At 50.9% G+C, this 14,131-nt stretch overlaps 1 protein-coding gene across 1 annotated transcript in view; it reads right to left on the bottom strand.

Annotated features, from left to right (window-relative positions):
- RPL13 (ribosomal protein L13) overlaps window positions 1-6,463 on the bottom strand; it is a 192,983-nt gene extending 186,520 nt beyond the window's left edge. Inside the window, exon 1 of the mRNA XM_050773109.1 lies at window positions 6,454-6,463. The gene's annotated coding sequence lies outside the window, so the exon portion shown is untranslated. The remainder of the gene's footprint in view (window positions 1-6,453) is intronic.
- Between the last annotated feature and the right edge of the window lie 7,668 nt (window positions 6,464-14,131).

The raw sequence follows: 14,131 nt of genomic DNA, 5'->3' as shown, positions 1-14,131 counted from the left end.
AGGTGGGCCGCTTGCCGTCCACACCTTTGTCCTGCAGCCAGGGATCCACTCTGCTGGGCTCCATCCTTCCCCATGGGGGGCGACCGCACAGAAAGGAGCAGCAAGGCCTGCCACAGGGAAGGCCTGCTTCTCGTGGATCCCCTGTGTGGCTGGCAGGGAGCGGTACCGCGCTGGGAGTCCAGAATCATTCTGAGGACACAGAAAGCTTCAGCTTCTTTGAGAAAACTCAGATGTTGTAAGCGGACATCCAGTTGACGGCACTTACGGTGGAATCCGTGGAGTTGGACTCGTGAGAGGCGTTGCCGTGAGGGGGTTCTTGGCTGGTGTCTGTCCTGGAGGTGGATGCCTTGATGGCTGTGTCTCCAGCGCTCCCCTTGCGCAGGTCCTCATCCTCAGGACTGTGAAATGCCCTTGGATGTGGAGGAGCCTAAAGAGCTCTGGCTCTGTGGGTGTATCTGTCTGACATTTGCCAAGTTAAACCTGAAGGATTGTAAAATGTCTGTATACCGGCCGGGCGCGGTGGCTCAAGCCTGTAATCCCAGCACTTTGGGAGGCCGAGACGGGCGGATCACGAGGTCAGGAGATCGAGACCATCCTGGCTAACACGGTGAAACCCCGTCTCTACTAAAAAATACAAAAACTAGCCGGGCGAGGTGGCGGGCGCCTGTGGTCCCAGCTACTCGGGAGGCTGAGGCAGGAGAATGGCGTAAACCCGGGAGGCGGAGCTTGCAGTGAGCAGAGATCCGGCCACCGCACTCCAGCCTGGGTGACAGAGCGAGACTCTGTCTCAAAAAAAAAAATAAATAAATAAAAATAAATGTCTGTATACCAATTCCAATTAAAAATAGGAATAATAAACCCATTGCATATAAGTAGTACATTCTTTAAAAAAAAAAAAAAAGTCCTGTATTTTCCAGGATAAAAAATAAGTGATCTGGTTAAGTCCACTGGCTCATGCCTATAATCCCACCAGCACTCTGGGAGACCGAGGCAGCTGGATCACCTGAGGTCAGGAGTTCGAGACCAGCCTGACCAACGTGGTGAAACCCCGTCTTTACTAAAAATACAAAAATTAGCCGGGCATGGTGGCGGGCGCCTGTAGTCCCAGCTACTCGGGAGGCTGAGGCAGGAGAATGCCGTGGAGCTTGCAGTGAGCTGAGATTGCGCCACCGCACTCCAGCCTGGGCAACAGGGCGAGACTCCGTCTCAAAAGCAGCAACAACAAATAGCAATTACAGGAGCATTTTCTTAAAATTTTACAAACCCCCTTAGTGAGTGGCTTAATAGAAGACAGCAGGGTTCTCCTAGCTGATTCTGCATCAGTCTGTTGTAAATATGTTATTTTGGTTGAAGTATACAAAAACAAAAAAAGAACCTAGTGGGAAAATGGAAGTGTATTTTTAATAAATAGCTTTTTGATGTAATTTTGGAGATTTTCATTGATATGACACCAAAACCCAGCAGGTGTTTGTGTTGTGAGCGTTCGCAACAGCGGGGTAGTCTCAGGGCTTCCCTTCGGCCCCTCTTGCGGCAGGTGCGGCTCCCTCGCCTGTGTGTGGGAGTGTGCCTGTGTGTATCCACATCTGGAGGTGACCAAAGTCAGCACACAGTGTGCACCCGAGGGCCGATTGGGGGCCCTGGACTTGTGTGCATCTCCCAGTGTGGATCCACTTGATTTTACTACATCAGAAGTACCACCTGTCTCATCAAGGGAGACTTTTAGTTCTTCAGAAGCTGTCTGCTCTTGGAGTTTTCCAGAATTATCTTTGGAAGCTTGAATTTTCACAATGACAACAAGTTGTTGAGGTGTTCTAGCTGAACTTGCAGCCGTCTTTCGTTCATTTTTCAGAAATGATCTGCCAGTACTCATGGCCGAACAACCAGAGTTTGCATGTTGGTTGGTCATTGCTTGACTGAAGATAGTGCTTCCTGTCCAGAGGCCACTGTGTCTGGTGTGCGGCAGCAGTGTTTTGTCGTGAAGGATATGCACAAGACGAACGCTGTGGGCTCGGGACGTAGTGCGTTGAGACAGACTTCCCTGCCACCCCAGCAGTTCTCCAGTGAACTGGCTCATCGGTGCAGGGTCACCCAGCCGAGAAGGCGTTGTTACTAAGCAGGTGGTTTTATACCTGGGAAGCAGCTGCACCAAGCTATTCAGTCTGTGTGCTGGGTGAGAAAATGTCGTTGAATCAATGAGGTCAGCCTGTGTGCTTATTGACAACTTTTCAAACATTTCACACCCTTAGGAGAGTCTGTATCGGTTACCTCCCCCAATACCTGTGCTTGCAAATGTGTGTGCAGTTTCAGAGGGTTCCAGTGTGGTGACCCTGAGGCCCCTCCTGGGATTCTCATGGACATGGAAGATTTGGTCCCCCATTCGGGTGGGTCTGTGTGTCTGTTCCTGGGTGCATGCTCACAGATGCAGCACGTGTCCCAGCTGTGGGCTGGCATCACAGTGCTGTCTCCTTCCTTTGATCTTTGCATGCCAGTAGCAGGCGGACCGCATCCCCGCAGTGCAGGACCGGGTTCTTATGTAACAGCTTGCTGTCAGGGTTCTTTCCACACCAACGCTGCTCCCAGGATTACGGAGCTGGAAAGAGTCCAGCCCATTCCTCTGGCAGTACGCAGCCCTTGCCTGGGACTCAGCCAGTTTACTTTGCTTGCATAATTCTTCCTGTTAAGACGCTGCCTTAAAATTGACCAAGCATCTCACTTTTTAGACCAGGAGTCTCTTGGATCATTTGAGTGGTGATGTTGCCTATTCTTGGCCCTCTTTAATCTTGTCCTGTGGTTCAGCCTGGTCACTTGGTTTAATAATTTGTCTTTGTTTTTCCAAGTCATGCAGAACTTTTAAGATGATCTGGATTGCAGTGACTTAAAAACATAGCGTTATGTATTTGCTGGTTTGGAGATCTTTTTAACAGCTGGGGAGTTCTCTCTTCAGCTGTAAGTAGCCTTGGATAAATTGTCACCTCTGAATTGGCTGCAAACAAAGGAGGCTTTCCAACAGTGCTACAGCCAGCCTGCCGTAATTGGAAATGAGGACTCTGGACGTTTGAAAAATAACTCAGTAACCTCTTGTGTTTAACTCGTCAGGCCATTTATTATGGAAATGACTATGTATAATTTTACAGCATCCTTAATGAAGCACTTTATCATAAAACATGACTCCTGTATATGAAAGTAGTTTTTTCAGGTTTTATTGAGATGAGGAGTAGAAAATACACTCATTTTTCCACAAGAGTTTTTTTTGTTTGTTTTTTTGTTTGTTTGTTTTTGAGACGGAGTTTCGCTCTTGTCGCCCAGGCTGGAGTGCAGTGGTGGGATACTGGCTCACTGCAACCTCCGCCTCTCGGGTTCAAGTGATTCTCCTGCCTCAGCCTCCCTAGTAGCTGGGATTACAGGTATCCGCCACCATGCACAGCTAATTTTTGTATTTTAATAGAGACGAGGTTTCACCGTGTTGGCCAGGCTGGTCTTGAGCTCCCGACCTCAGGTGATCTGCCCATATTGGCCTCCTAAAGTGCTGGGATTACGGGTGGGAGCCACTGTGCCTGGCCCACAAGCTGTTTTTCTAATGGGAAGTTTCCTGATGACTGAGAACAGTGTGGCAGGCGTGGAGGAGAGGAGGACGTCTGCTTTCCAGGGACGTGGAGACCACTGTGGAACTGCAGTCCCAGAACGTGACGGTGTCGTGGAGAGAAACAGGTCAGAGGCTCCTGCTACCTGCCCGTTGACCTCAGGAGGACATTGTGCTCACAGCAGCCGAGTGGCCTGGGAAGCCTGCCTAGAACCTGGGACTGTGATGGGTGGAGTCTCCAGGAGGGTTAGGGAGGTGGGGAGGAGCACCTGTGAGCTGCAGACGCTGCTGTGTTCCAGTCAGCAAACACTGAGGTCTAGGAACCCACTTCATTTTTGACACATAGTCGTTTGAGCTTCACTTACTCGTAGCCCTCACAATTAAGTTAGTTTCTATTACAAGTACTTTCTTTGTGACTGTTTGGCTTTCGTTTTTGATACGTTTTCCTCACGCAGATCAGCATGATTATCCCCATTGTGTGACGTGTCTCCTCCTGTCCATTAAATACTGAGAGCCTGTCTCATGCAAGATGCCGTGCAGAGCTCTGCCAGGTTCCAGAGTGAAGGGCAGTAGGCCCAGCTGGAATAGTTCCTGTGTGTTTGCATCAGGCCGGCTGCTTCCCCTTTTAATCCTTAAAGGTCTTCTGAGGTGGACATTATTACTCCACCTAAGAGGAAACTAGGCCGGGCACGGTGGCTCCCTCCTGTAATCCCAGCACTTTGAGAGGCCAAGGTGGGCAGATCACTCTGAGGTCGGGAGTTCGAGACCAGCCTGGGCAACATGGCGAAACCCCGTCTCTATTTAAAAAAAAAAAATCAGCTGGGTATGGTGGCACGTGCCGGTAATCCCAGTTACTCAGGAGACTGAGGTGGGAGAATTGCTTGAACCCAGGAGGCGGAGGTTGCAGTGAGCCAGGATCGCGCCACTCTACTCCACTAGCCTTAGTGACAGAGTGAGACTCGGTCTTAAAAAAAAAAAAGAAGTAAACTAAAGTTTAATGTGTATGGTGGACTCTTTTGGTCCCAGGGTGTGAGCCATGTCACCTGTGAGAACAGGTGAATGAGGCTGGCATCGTGCCCTCAAGGTACTTATGATGTAGCAAGAAGGTGCCAGGTCCTGAGGGAGAGACTGCCAGAGGCTCCTGTGAGAGAAGGTGTGCGGGTGAAGAAGAGGGAGGGAGAGAGACCGTGTTTCCCTGGGAGCTGGGCTTGCCAGAGGCTCCACTAAGGTTAGCATTTGCGTAGACTTTGAATAATAAGTAGAATGGGAAGAAATGGCCTGGAGTTTAGAAAAGGAGTTTTTGGGGAAACAAACAGAAAGTGACCGTGATCACTCACTTATTTCAAATGCAGGCAGGTCCCAAGGTGGTGATTAGATACAAGTTCACTCTCAAAGGTGTTTTCCTATGTAGTTGATGGAGTTGGTTAAATGTATTCCCAGTTTTCTTTTTTCCTAGCCTAGTGTTTAGAGAAAAGCAGCCTTGGGGGACTTCCTGTCCAGGAACTTGATTACGTACAGGTTCCGGCTGTGCCAGACGCCCTCGACATGGTTTTCTGTGAGCTCAACCACGTTGATTGGGTGTGCTCTGAGCTCAACCACGTTGATTGGGTGTGCTCTTGCAGGCTGACATCCAAAGTGCATTGCAGATGCTGAGCTGAGCATTAACTTCTGTAGCTGGGCTGAGGGATAAAGTCTGCTTCAGCACATCAGGACCGTGTTCTCAAACTGGCTGGACCCTAGTGCGTCTCAGCGTGGCCGCATCTCAGCGTGGCCGCATCTCAGCGTGGCCGCGTCTCAGCGTGGCATCATGGTGCTGCTCATGGAGAACATGGACTGGCAGACCCATGGAGACATTTTCAAAACATAAACCTTGTTTTTCTTCTTTCCATTGTTTACCCATTGTAGACAATGTAAGAAAACATGAAAAGGGTGAGAATCTACCTCAAACTCCCTTATCCAGGTAATGAATTTTAGCTTCTTTTGATCCTTCAGGAACGGGCCATCAGTGTGTTTGAAATGTTTGTTCCCTGGTGCCGTAAAGAAATAGCACTTGAACGTAAATTTAATTTTCTCAGCAAGGCCATTTTTATACTTTCTGCAGAAAGGGTACACTCGCCAGCAGTTTTGCCACAAGAGCACAACAAACAAAGGAGACAGGGTCTTTTATAACCTGAGGCGTCCACCCTACTGTTGTGTCCGGTTTCCAGCGGCAGGAACGGGCCCTCACGTTCTGTATTTGTCCGGATTGGCTGCAACTTAGACCTTCTTAAAAGAGGCAAAGGCAGAGGAGAACAAAGGAAGGAGGAAATCACTGTGGAATGCTGAGAAGGGTAAAAACACCTTCACGTAAGGAAGAGGAACAGGCTGTGACCTAACGTTTGCGTGGACCAGTGTAAGCGTGCCAGGGCAAATATCTAGGCTAAGTTGTGGGAGCTGAGAACATAAAGTACATTGATTTCTTATTATGGCAGTTATTTAAGAATGTAAGCACACGTCTTTGAATAAATTTTGCTTTTGAAAGAAATTACTATTTATTCCTAATTAGATGAGGAGAAAAGTCTTTGAAGAGGAACCTCTACTTTAATTTTTACAGGTGTCCTTACTGATTTCCTGTCAACTTGTCCTCTCGGTGACTGAGAACAGGGTGTTAAAATCATTGCCAAGTTTGTGGTCTTGTGTACCTGTCTGTGCAGCTTTACTTCATGTATTTCTAAGCTCAGTTAGGGGTTCTGAGGGGAAAACGGACATTTTTCCTCTGCTCTCGTGCCACAGCAGCAGTCCCCACAGAACACGTAGAAGACGCCTGACCCGTTGTGTGGCTTCTCCCCAGCAGCAGGGAGGCGGCCGTTCTGGAGCGGACACCAGCTGGGTGTCCCCCAGTCCAGTGCAGCCCAGACACTGTCCACCTGAAGACAGCACAGGAATCCCCCAGGGCGAGGGCTGAGTGCCACAAGACTGCCAGCACTTCCAGTGCCCTCCGCAAGCCCTGGGTTACTGTGGCTGTGCTTCCCGCCGACCTGCCGTGGATCTGGGTTTCCATGACCCCTCCTTGGGTTCAGTAATTTTCCGAGAGTGGCTCACACAAGTCAGGGTGATGCTTACACGTTCACTGATGTCATGGAAAGGATTTTGCAAAGAATATGCACAGTCAGATGCGGAGGGCAGGGCGCGTGGGGAGCAGGGCAGAGCTCCAGGAACCTCCTCCCCGGAGTTAGACAACCATTACCAGCAGCATTGTTTTTGAAAGATTTTCACAGGTGTTTTTCTGCAGGACTTACGGGTGCTGGCCCCTGGCCGTGTGCTCACTGTTCCCCCGAGAACCTGTGGTCCCCATTGTCTGTTATTCTTTACCTGGTTTCTCACCTTTGACTGCCTTTAAGATCTTCTTTTCACCTCTGTGATGTACCTTGGTCTGGTTCTCCATGCTTTGTGATTGGGATTTGTTGAGCTTCTTGGATCACTAGAGTTTACAGTTTTCATCAAAATTTGGAAACGTTCAGGCTTGATTCCTTCACGTATTATTTTCTGCCCTCCACCTCCTTTGGGAGCTCCCCTTACTGTAGGTTAGGCTCCTGCACCTCTCCCACGCCACTCTCGGTGGTGGTTGCTCATATTTGAGTTGTTGATATGCCGTATCTCTGAGTTCACAGATCTTCTGAGTGCCTGTTCTTCTGTGAATCCCACCCAGTGTGGGTTTCATCTCACACAGCATCGTCTTCATCTCTAGAGGTTCATTCCGGTGTGTTTTCCTAGCTTCCATGTTTTTAATTTTTGACTGTGGGGAGGAACTGAGTTACACGATTTCATGTCTGCATCTATTAATTTTGCCTTCTATGTCAGTTCTGGGTTGCTTTTGATTGATTTTTTTTTCTCCTATGTGATTGTATTTTCTTATTTACTTGCCCAGGAATTTTTTTAATATACTTTTTATTTTTGAAAAATTTTAGGTTTACAGCAAAGTTGTAGGTCGGGTGTGGTGGCTCACGCCTGTAATCCCAGCAGTGTGGGAAGGCAAGGTGGGAAGACTGCTTGAGCCCAGGAGTTTGAGACCAGACTGGGCAACGTAACGAGACCTCATCTCTACTAAAAGTAAAAAAAAATTAGCCAGATGTAGAGACGCATGTCTGTCATCCCAGGCACTCAGAAGGCTGAGGTGTGAGGATCACCGGAGCCCTGGAGGCCGTCGTACCACTGCACTCCAGCACTGTAATCCGCTGCTGTCCTATTTATTTTTTGCTCAAATTGTCCTACCTTCCAAGCCTGAGGATATTTGATTGGATGCTGGACATTGAATTTTACCTCATTATGTGCTGGATAATTGTGTATTCCTATAAATCTTCTTGGGCTTTGCTCTGGGATCCAGATAGTTCCTTGGAACCTTTTTGCCCCTTTCAGCTGTTGCTTTTAGGATTTATGAGACAGGCTGAAGCTTGGCTCAGTTTTGTCTTCATCGTTCCCCTGGCTGTGGCAGGGCCTTCCAGAACCTGCTTCCCAGGGCTGTGGACAGGGATCTGGCTGGGGAGTGGCACCATTCCAGTCCTGTGCGAGCCCGGGACCCGCCGGCTCTTCTTTGTGTGGATAACGTCCCGTCCGCTAAACCTCCAAGGGGGTCCCCTGCTCACTGCAGCGTTCCTGCTCTGTGCAGCCTCCTTCAGCCCCATCTTCTCAGGAGCAGATATTTTCTAGTCAGAGACACACATGCAGCATTCAGGCTTTTTCATCATCTCGGGGGCTATTCTGTGACCTGTGTGTGTTCAACAGCACCACAGGGAAACACAGATCTGGCTTCCATTCTGTTCCACGTTGATTTTCAAGACATTGAAAATCAACCTTATGGAGGCCGGGCGCCATGTCTCACGCCTGTAATCTCAGCACTTTGGGAGGCCAAGGCGGGCGGATCACGAGGTCAGAAGTTCAAGACCAGCCTGACCAACAGAGCAAGACTCCATCTCAAAAAAAAAAAAAAAAATCGACCTCATGGAGAGAACGAGAGAAGATAGCAGCCCGCACCGCCCGCGCGGGCCTGGAGCAGGTGACTGCGTTGGAGGCAGGTCTTTGTGGTGGTGAATAGTCTGGTGTTAGTGCTGATTTTGGAATTAGATAAATTTACCATGGTTATGTATGATGTTAGCATTAGGGAAGCTGGGTAAGGCCATGCAGGGACTCTAAACTATTTTTGCAACCTTTTTGTAAGTCTGAAGTTTAAAAAAGGAACCTAACAGATGAGCACAGTCTTTTTTTTTTTTTTGAGACGGAGTCTTCCTCAGTTGCCCAGGCTGGAGTGAGCGGCGCCATCTCAGCTCACCTCCAGCTCCGCCTCCCGGGTTCCCGCCATTCTCCTGCCTCAGCCTCCTGAGTAGCTGGGACCACAGGCGCCGCCACCACGTCCGGCTAATTTTTTTGAATTTTTAGTAGAGATGGGGTTTCACCGTGTTGGCCAGGCTGATCTTGAACCCCTGACCTCAAATGATTCACCTGCCTCGGCCTCCCAAAGTGCTGGGATTACAGGCGCGAGCCACCGCGCCCGGCCAAGCACAGCCTTACTAGAAACTTCACAGACCCGTGGTGCAGACCGGGAGGCCTGACTGTCCCTCGGCTCTCCCCTCGCCGCAGACGCAGCCCCTTCTTTCTGTTCGAGGGGCGCTCCCACCATCCGAGCCTCACACTTGAGAGAGGCTTTTTATTTTTATTTTTTTCATTTATTTATTTTTTAAACTTGGCACTCCAGATCTTCCTGTGTGCTTCCTTGCCGAGCAGTGTCCTTAGTGGGCCGTCTTCACCATTGTTTGGTGGTGGCCGCATGACCTACCTTTCCCATCCTCCCTGCCCTTGGCAGGGCAGACACCTCCTCCATGTTACTGGGGCCTTCTATGGCTCCTGCACCTTCCAGGATGTCTGAAAGCAGCCCTGGCCTGTCACCACGGGCGGCCTCCAGGGCACCCAGTGGACACAGGGCGCCCAGGGTGGGGCCACCCTCCTGCCCTCACTGCCAAGCCCTTCATGCCCTTGACCCAGTGGTCAAGGTGTTGGGGAGCTGGGGCAGGGTGTGTTGCTGGCACACTTGACGGGGACTGTCCGTTCGCACGCAGTTCTGGCCGATGGGACTGAGTCTTCAGGCTTCTGCTTTCTGGAGGTGCTGTTTAGCGGTCATTGTGTCGTCTCCAGGGATTCTACAGTGCTCTTTGGGATTGATGGAATCTAACAGTCAGTGGGTTTCTTTAATAAAAAGCTTCAGTAGCTTATAACCTGTCTGCTTTTCCACTTAGCAGAAGGTAAGGGAGTCAGTTTCCTGGATGAGACCAGATTTGTGATTCTGTCTTGACTCGTGCCCTGTAGGCTGCTTTTGGAAACACTTCTCCCCGAGGGCATCTTTCAGGATGCAAGGTCACTGCGGGCCGCTGCCATCCTTCCAAGGAAAAGCCCCTTGTCCCCCGCCACACCCTCATGCTGTGTGCCGGGCTCACTCTCCTCCTCTGCCCCTGGTGAGAAAAGAGGGCCCCTTGCTGGGGAGCGAGTGGCTGGGTTTCCAGCGTCTCCTTGAGTAAAGGGTGGGGCAGCTGGGCAGTGTGGACGATCCCTGGATACGAATAACATTGGGAATTGGTCGTGCTGCCCTCAGAAGGTAGGATTAGTGCATTGTCTGTCTTAATAATCAAGCTTTTTTTTAAAAAAAAAGTGACTGATTTTTAACATGGAGTCATTTTTTATTCAGTCATTATGTTAATGGAAAACTTGCAGTGTGGATTTCCATTTTGTTGTAAACCTACATTAAAAGATAAATTGTTCATTGGAAGCCAGTATTATATTTTCTTAATCTGTAATGACTTGACTTAAAAACAAAAATCTGAGGAATAGGAGAAACCCTGGCATCCCCTTTGCTTCTCTCACAGACAAGTTTGACCCAGTTTGCGGGCATGGCAGCACACACTGTGGTCCCAGCTACCTGGGAGGCCGAGCGGGAGGCTGGCTTGAGCTGGGGAGTTCTGGACTGCTGTCCCCTGTGCACTAAGTTTGGCATCCATGTGACCTCCTGGGAGTGGGGACCACCGGGTTGCCTAAGGAGGGAATGGTCAGAAATGGAGCTCTTGGCGAGCTGCTTGTGTCTGGCCTGATCCCCGGCCTCCCCACCTCTGGCTGCGCGACGGCAGGGGTGAGGCAGGCCTGCTCTCGCACGGTCTCACGACTGCTCACATTGGCTTTCTGTCGTCAAACACGAAAGCGGTGCTGAATGGGGTTTTCTTTACAGACTGTACGTGATGGATTCTACCTAAAACGAATTCGTGGTTTTGAAGTCTTCGAAAGCATTTGAGTGAAATGTGAACATGCAGCATTGTGAGTGTGTCATGTTGGGAATATGGTGACTGTCTTCTTGCTCACTCAGTAGAGTTGGGGAATTGGCAGGGAGCAGCTTGAGGCTCGGACGCAGGGACACCCACAGGGTCTCAGTGTCTCTGGTGCCCTTCTCTCTGTCGGGTGCTGGCTTGTGGATGGGCTCAGTCTGCTCTGCAGGGTGGGGTGGGCGGAGGTGTGCTCCATTAGCAGGTGGCCCTGGCACGAGGTTCTGGTGGCACTTCAGGCTCCCTTTGAGTTCTCCCTTGTCTCTTACATACTCTGCCATAGAAAACCATTTCTCTCCGCCGGGCGCGGCGGCTCACGCCTGTAATCCCAGCACTTTGGGAGGCCAAGGCGGACGGATCACCTGAGGTCAGGAGTTCGAGACCAGCCTGGCCAACATGGTGAAACATCGTCTCTACTAAAAATACAAAAGTTAGCCTGGCCTGGTGGCGTGTGCCTGTAGTTGCAGCTACTCTGGAGGCTGAGGCAGGAGAATCACTTGAACCCAGGAGTCAGAGGTTACAGTGAGCTGAGATTGTTCCACTACACTCCAGCCTGGGTGACAGAAACACAGTTTCAAAAAAAAGAAAAAAAAGAAAAAAAACTGTCTCTCATGGTGTGCACACACACACATGTTCTTACACATGCGTGTTCTCGTCTCCAGCGGTTCTATCGTTGGGCTGTCTAGTGGACCTGCTTTTTCTGTAGGTGTTAAATATAGGTTGCCAAAAATGCAGTAAGACCAGAAGGCCACCCGATTGAGGTAAAAAGAGAGAAGAATTGAGTTATATTCTTTCTGTAGTTTGTGTCTTCGCAGCTCTTTTGAAGCTGTCAGTGCCACTGCCAGTGCAGAGGCTCCTTCCTGCAGAAGCTGCCCTGCCCCATCCTGCCCCATCCCATCCCATCCCATCCCATGCCATTCCATTCCCATCCCGTCCTGTCGCATCTCGTCCCATCCCATCCCATCCCATCCCGTCTCATTCCCATCCCATCCCATCCCATCCCATCCCATCCCGTCCCATCCCGTCCCATCCCGTCCTGTCCCATCTCGTCCCATCCCGTTCTGCCCCACCTCAGCCCCAAGTAGCTGGGATTACAGGCATGCACCACCACGCCCAGCTAATTTTTATATTTTTAATAGAGATGGGGTTTTGCCATGTTGGCCAGGCTGGTCTCGAACTCCTGACCTCAGGTGATCCACCCACCTTGGCCTCCCAAAGTGCTGGGATTACAGGCGTGAGCCACCGCGCCTGGCCTTGAGAAATGTTTGTTTGTTTGTTTTTGAGATGGGGTCTTGCTCTGTCGCCCAGGCTGGCATGCAGGAGCACATCTCAGCTCACTGCAACCTCCACCTCCTGGGTTCAAGCAATTCTCCCTGCCTCAGCCTCCCGAGTAGCTGGGATTACAGGCGCCCGCCACCACGCCCGGCTAATTTTTAATAGAGATGGGGTTTTGCCATGTTGGCCAGGCGGGTCTCAAACTCCTGAGCTCAGGTGATCTGCCTGCCTCGGCCTCCCAGTTTCAGATTCTTTATCTTGCTGGATGCTTTTGTGAAGTGCCTATGTCAGTGGGAGCTGAGTTTGACAGGGCCCTAGCGGGTGTTCGTGAGACAGAGGTCTGACCTGAGCTTGGAGGTGGTGTTCGGGAAAGTGGGGGTGAGGGAGGAGTCTGCACCTTTGCCCTCTGGGTGCCATCACGATTGGGCTCTTGGCGTTGGGCCTTGCTGGCTTTCGACCTGCTGCATTGCTGGTCTGAGGGGAGGGGCTCGACGTGACGCCATGGGAGGCTCTTGGGCTTTGGCCATTCCTGGCCGTGCTTTGTTCCATGGGGACTTCATGGCTCTTCTTGCTGGCACAGGAAGCGGCAGCGTCCACTGGACATGGCCCCGAGGTTTTGAATCAAACAGAAATCAGCCCATCAGTGAGGGTAGACATAGCGCCTTTCTGAACTCACATTCTCCCAGAGTGTGGGGACAGCCATGGCCGAGATCTCCTCGTCTTGTTCTCCGCGGAGGTCAGTGTTGGTGTGGGGCTGCTGCTGTCCCTCCAGAGCGGCCAGGCAGGCACGGCTAGGAGGGGGTTCCCTGGAAATCTTAACTAGCAGTGCTTCTGGGGGAGCTCTGTTACCTTGAGCTGTCACCCAGCTGAACACTTTCCTCTTGTGGCTCCTCCCTCTTCCTCCTGGGATGACCCTTGTCCACACCTCACCTTTACTCAGCAGCGCAGGCGTCGCTTGGCCTTAGGCTGTGGGTCCGCGGGAGCCGCCACGCCCAGCTGAAGGTCGCTGTCTTGCTCTGTCGCCCAGGCTGGAGTGCAGTGGCCGGATCTCAGCTCACTGCAAGCTCCGCCTCCCGGGTTCCCGCCATTCTCCGGCCTCAGCCTCCCGAGTAGCTGGGACTACAGGCGCTGCCACCTCGCCCGGCTAGTTTTTTGTATTTTTAGTAGAGACGGGGTTTCACCGTGTTAGCCAGGACGGTCTCGATCTCCTGACCTCGTGATCCGCCCGTCTCGGCCTCCCAAAGTGCTGGGATTACAGGCTTGAGCCACCGCGCCCGGCCAGGTCACTGTTTTAAAACATATATTACAGTGGTGTGAAAGTTGAATCCAGACAAGAAAGAGGTGTATGACATGGCATAATTGAATAGCTACCTTTATTAAAAATTATACTTTTCAGGGTGGGTGCAGTGGCTCACACCTGTAATCCCAGCACTTTGGGCGGCCGAGGTGGGCAGATCACGAGGTCAGGAGTTCGAGACCAGCCTGACCAACATGGCAAAACCCTGTCTCTATTAAAAATACAAAAAATTAGCCAGGCCTGGTGACATGCACCTGTGAACCCAGCTATTCAGAAGGCTGAGGGAGGAGAATTGCTTGAACCTGGGAGGCGGAGGTTGCAGTGAGCCGAGATTGCACCATTGCACTCCAGCCTGGGCAACAAAACGAGACTCTGTCTCAAATTAAAAAAAAAAAAAATTATTTCTAGACTTTGGGTGCCCGGCTGTCTAGTTTAAGATGCAGTTAGAGGCTCAAGGAATTTCTAGATATCTTTTAACTTTGCTCGGGCCACCCCCTGCCCTGGTCATTATCCTTAAATACATTTTATGGGTTCAAGGGCTCCAGGGGAAAGAGGAGATGGGTGGGAGCAGACCGCCCATCACCTGGGTGCGCCCTGCTGCTGGGAGGCCGCGTCCTTCTCACCTATCCTGGTGGCACCTGC

The sequence above is a fragment of the Macaca thibetana genome, chromosome 20 (genome assembly GCF_024542745.1).
Source record: "Macaca thibetana thibetana isolate TM-01 chromosome 20, ASM2454274v1, whole genome shotgun sequence".
NCBI classification, from domain to species: domain Eukaryota; kingdom Metazoa; phylum Chordata; class Mammalia; order Primates; family Cercopithecidae; genus Macaca; species Macaca thibetana.
Note: the sequence above shows the minus strand (reverse complement) of the source record. Positions and strands in the feature narration are given on the sequence as shown.